Below are 6,458 nucleotides of genomic sequence, written 5' to 3' on the forward strand. Positions count from 1 at the left end.
AGGTTGTTACTTCCTCACAACAAGCTACACCACCACCTAAACAAACTCCTCAATCATTCTCACAAAAGGAAACTGTTGAAAGCATGATGACCCACATCAAAGGGTTTAAGGGAAAATAAACACTCCAACTCCAAGACCTTCTCCCAAGCAACATATCTTTCACCTCCTTCAGATCATCATATTATAACCACAAAAGAAGTTGTTCAAGTACTTACCAAAAAGTCACGCATCACTAAACGCAATCCTTTCTTTTCCACATCAACTGAAAGGGTAACCTCTCTTAAAACTGCTAATTTTATGGCATGTATTACTAACCCAGAGCAAGAGGAGGATATAATCCCTATCACTACATGTGATTTGGATTCAGGATTAGGAGCAACTCCTACAACTATTGAAATAACCGTTTCTCAGTGGATAGTAGTTTCATCACTAAGACTCTCAACCTGGAAACAACTGATAATATCTTGATATCAACTTCGGTTGGAAGTCTCCAGTACCAAGAAGAAGGGGCATCTAATCGATTTCAATATGTACATCTTGATTTTGATTCAGATTAAACTGCTGATGTAGGTAAAACTATTGATGATAGGACAGTAGATGAGATTATTATGTTAGTTGATGCCAAAATTATACAAGAATTAACAGATCATGTTCAAACTTTGAGCTCTGAGGTTGTGAAACTCAAGAATCTCATTACCAATAAGACTCAAACTCAAGTCCAACAACCCCATAACAATACCCCAATTGTTGGCCTCTATCCGGAGTTGATTTAAATCTTGCATCCACCAATTCCTCACTCAAAAGCCACTCGGCAATCAAAGCTCAAGCACTCTAGAGGGTATAATCACACCTAATCCAGAGATTGCTGAGCTCAAATCCTTCATTTCCTCAAAGTTCAAATATTCAACACCAATGACAACACTGATACCACCATTCTTAGAAACTTACTCAATAATCTTACTAATGAATTAAGAAAGCAGATGGTGGATCAAAGAAATCAATTGGAAGCACTTTCAAGAATTTCTCCCCCTACACCATGGTTTCAGAGCAAGCTCAGGCTGCTGGTGATGCCAAAAAGCGGGAGAATATCCTAGATGCCTCAAGAAGAGCTGCTGAGAAAATGCCAGATGAAACATCAAACAAAATTACTGAAGAGGCTACTAGGTTGAAAGAAATGATGAAGAAAGAAAAGGAAGCAAAGGAAAGGGCTATGGTCAAGCAACTACGAGTAAAATAGATGAAATATGCCCTACAAACATAAAAAGGTTAAAATCAGTATCCAAAGGTTGAAAGAAAAGAGAGGAAAAACTAAGAAAACACTACTAATCAATTCGAAAAGATACCAGTAGTTTGAAAAACTGCTGACCAAACAACTATTACACCAACAACTGATTCAAGACAATCAGTTACAAAAACTATTGATGTTGCTACAAGACAAACTACTGGTGCTCCATAAGAACCAACAGTAGTTCAGAAACTGTTGATGCACCCAAGATACCACAAGAACCAACTAATATTACAAAAGTAGTTGAATCCTTGAGGTCAAAGCCTAGTCAAGCAAAGAGTTCTAACAGTAGTTTGAAAATGCGAAAGCTGATCTTACCTGAAGAAGAAGATTCACCACCATCACCACCAGCCAAGAAACTAAAACCAAAGAATTTTCATGATTTGATCTCTCGTCAAGAACCAGAAGCTACAAGAGCTCCAGCAGAAGCTGCACAAATGATGTCTAATGAAGAAGCTGCAAGAGTATATCAACAAGAGCTTCTGAAGACAATAAATCTTGAACAACATGCTTATGAAAGAAGCTTAGCTGTTTCTGAAAGACCAATAGTTAACAAACAACTATTGATGGAAACCAAGAAAACTACTCTTATATGGCTAAAATAGCATGCTAAGTACCAAGTTTCCCTTCACAAATTCAAAGGTTGGACATATGAGAACTACAAACTGAATGTGGTAGAGTGGAGAAACTTACTAAACAAGACCCTGTACAAGCTCATCCTGAACCTGATTGGGATGTTGCAAAATCAAGGATTTTTTAAGAGAAGCAAAGGGAAATCATGAGAATGAAAATAAAATTAGCCGAGGCTAATTTTCATAAAAGAAGAGAGACTGCCAGGTGAGGAATAGATAAGTTAACCGTTTCTTATAGGGATCTTGTACAAGAAAGAAAGAAGAATCCAAATAATTTCTCTACACCAATAGACTTATCTTCAATAAAACTCCCTAAAAGGCAAAGAATTTCTCAAAGTACTGCTCTGATCCCAAGTTCTGCACAAAAATGGGTAAAAGCAAGAAACATGGCTTTGTATGCTAAGAGAAGGCAGTAGACTGAAGAAGAGGAATTACAAGTCATCAATGACATACACAAAGATGCCAAGATGGGTTTTATATATGATATAAATATGATACCTTCTTCAACCTTCTTATATTTTTTTTTCTGATATCCTTCTTATATTTTGTTGTTCTTCACCACAAAAAAAAATAAAAATAAAAAAACTATAAAAAACTCGTTGTAATGCATATATGCAATACATCGACTTTTTCTTAATGCATAAATGCACTAGTGTGTATTTTTATATGTGCAATAGTGTTGATTAACATATATGCATTTGTTTGTATTGTATATGTGCAATAGTGTTATATTATATATAAAAATAAAAAAATCGATGTAGTGTATATATGCATTAGTGTTGTATTACATATATGCGATAGTGTGTATTGCATACAATTAATTTTTTTTAATTAAATTAAAAATATTTTATTATTAGCTCTTTAGTTCTCTCTCTAAGAAAGAGTTCTCTCTTGATCCTTTCCCTATATATATAGATATATATATATATATATATATATATATATATAGGGAAAATAGGGATGGGATCAAGAGAGAACTCATATTAATGAGAGAACTAGAGAACTCCTAATAATACCATTAGATTTAGTAAATTAAAGGTTAAAAATAGTAAAATGGATATAAAGAAAAAGGAGGTGGGGTTTTATATGAGAAAGGGCAAATTTGGAATTAAATAAGAAAAAGAAATCAAATAATCTTCTCTCCATCTTGAACGAACATTTAGGGTTTTCTAACAATGAACAATCACTGGTAAAATCAAGCACGAAACTGAAGATCATTAGCAGGTAAACGATCGTTATACTTGATTTTCAAATTTGAAAATGCCGATTAGGTGTATATGGCATGTATTCCGAGCGATTTGCATATGCGATGTCGATTAGTCATATTATAAGTTCCGATTGGGCATATATTGCGTTGATTCATAACAATTTGTTGATGTAGTGTCTCGATTAGGTATGTTATAAGTGCTGATTAGGCGTTTATCACATCAAATCTGAACTATTTGTATGTGTAGTGTCGATCAGGCATTATAAGTTCGATTTTGAGTGATTTGTATATTTAGTGTCATACATCGATAGTAGTCCTTTATTGTACATGATTAGTGAAATATTATATAGATATAACACATGAATGTGTATCTCACTGATTATTAGTTAAACTGCATTTATGCACAATTGAACATAGTAATTGTAATGTTTTTAGTATGTTTGTTAATATTGCATATACGTAATGCATCTAAAAATTTTATTGTGGGTTGTTCCAGAGTTGATGGTTGTAATTTTTGTAAACTTCCCCTGTTTTGAGATGATGGTTGTAACTTTTGGTAAATTTCCCCTGTTTTGGAATGTTATAATACGTATATGCATTACATATTAAGATACTAATGTCCAGATGTGATAACTATGCTAGAAAAATTTCATAGGTATAATACATATATGTAATATATCTAAGGATAATAGTGTCCAGACTAACAACAAAACTGGGAAAATTTACAAAAAATGAAACTGAAGTTGTTTCGTAAAACAATGATGAATGTGGGAGTGTTGATGGTAGGTTTTACATAAGTTGATACATTTTATGTGTATAGTAATGTGATTGCATATGTTTAAGTCGATTATACTGCATCTATGTTACAGATATGAAGACCATGATAATGTCAAAATGGCCACAGAAGGTGAAACATATGACACTCGAAGACGATGAATATGAGCATGCGAATGTAAACATATATGGTATATATATATATATATAATTTACAATTGCTATTTATCATATATGCAACATGTTGTATTACATACATGTATTGCTTTACGATTACGTGCATATGAACTATGTTGTATTACATGTGTGCATCACTTAGTTATTACATGCATATGAGATTATGAGTTGTGTTTTATTACATATATGAAGTGTTATCTCTATGGTGTTACATATATGCATGTAGGCAACTATACAATATTACATGCATACTAACCACGCTGTATTAGATATATGCACTACTTTAATACTACATGCATATGAAATATGTTATATTACATTTGTACATTTTTATTATCTACTGTATTACATATATGTAGTTATCAACTATTAAATACATATGAGCTATGTTGTATTACATATATGCATTACTTTTGTTTTAATATGCAAATAACAACTTTATGGATTGCGATGACTTTGCTACGAGGCATTGGATTGTTTCAAGGTGTTGTATTACATATATTCAATTATGAGAGTTAAATGCATATTAACTACGTTGTAATCAAGGTTGGAAAGTTAGCCTAGGTGGCCGAGTATAGTCGAAATTAGTCCAACTCAGGCCTAGGCGGACCGTCTAGGCAATTCGGATCGGCCTAGGCGGTAAATGATAAATTTTGACTTTTCAATAAAAAAACCTAATTTCACCCTTCAGCACACCATTCTCACTTCATATTTCAACACGTTATAGTCCATTCTCCAACGAGTATGAAGGTCGTTGGATCGTTTCACACATCCAACGGGTTTGAGGTACAACTTATTATATTTTCCTTGTATTTGTGCATGCTCATGATGTTCTGTATAGGCTTTTGCAATAGCAACTTAGCAACAACATCTAGACATTTTGTATTTGTGTGTTCATGATGTTTATTGTTTCATGTGTTCATCCGTTCATTTTGTGTTTCCTAAGCTAGATTATGCCATTATGTCATTTTATGTTTCTTAGTTAGATTATGTTATTATGACATTTTAAATATTCTATTATATAAATTAATATATTTATATATTAGGTTTGGACTAAGAAAATTATTTGATGACGTGGTGTGTAAATTAACAAATCTAGCTTGTACCTTAATAACAGTTAGTTTAACGCTATAACAATAGTTTGATAACAATGAGTTTAATACTAAACAGTTGAATACTAATTCAGTTTTGTTAATATTAATAATTTTTGACATGAATATAATCTCCTAAAAATATTTTCCTCTATAACTCACCATGTCTGAGTACTCCCCGTCTAGGCCGGGTACTCCTAACTTTCTAGTCGTCCACCTTGTGAGCGCCTAGCGAGTTCAATAAAATTTATTGTAATACATATATGCAATGCTAGTTTATGATGTTTTACATATATGCATTACATGTGTTTTAACATGAAAATGACAACTTCATGAAGTATGGTGTGCTTTCTATGAGACACATGGAATGTTTCAAGGGTAAAAATGAAGTTTTTTTTAACCTGGTTTCAGCGATGAAGATATTAGAAGGATTGAATAATCAAAGCTTCTTAGAACATTATATTCCGTGATTATCTTGCTTTCGAATGTCAATGTATGCAAGAAATGAGTGATTAAAGATGCAAGAAAAAATATAAATGGAACATGCATCGAGACTAGTTATATGGATGATTTTTTAATAGTTTTATCATGTTTTTGTATTGGATGGAATCTGCGTATCAGTTGTTAGAACTTGTGATAATATTTGAACATGAACGTTATGGTATATTTACGTGGTTTTGTAAATTAAAGTGTGAAACTTGTAGCCAATTGTTACAGTTCAAACTCGTACTGATATGTGCATAAATGCATGTAATACATGTATGCAGTACACACATACATTTCATTTATGCAATACAAACATATAATGTTGATCGGATGTAGTATATTATCTAGTGCATGTATACAATATTTAAATGCAAGTAAAACAACAAATGCATGTGTGTAATACAATCATTCAATACATATATGCAATACAAATATACTTTGAATGTATGTAATACAAACATATAGTATTTCACGAATGACGTATATTAATAAATGCACATATACAATGTTTAAAATGTGTGCAACGGGTACGACCTAGACGGGAACTGTGTAGAAGGAATTTTCCAACCTAGATGAAGATGATTGACCTATGGGCTGGTTCGGGTTTTAAACCGGTTGTGGAACAAGTTTTAAACGGGTTTCATGGAGTCGTTTACAACAAAAGGAAATAGCAGGCTGCAACCTGTAGTATACACTCGGCCCAGAGTTTATGAATCCTATTTCAACCACTCCATAACGTTGTCATGTTATATTTATAACTTACAATATGTAGAAATAGAACTAATCAGGCACATCAAGGCACTACT

The sequence above is a fragment of the Bidens hawaiensis genome, unplaced genomic scaffold (assembly GCF_021521415.1).
Source record: "Bidens hawaiensis isolate Kalapana, Puna unplaced genomic scaffold, B.hawaiensis_p1.1 tig00048947_1, whole genome shotgun sequence".
Taxonomy (NCBI): Eukaryota; Viridiplantae; Streptophyta; class Magnoliopsida; order Asterales; family Asteraceae; genus Bidens; species Bidens hawaiensis.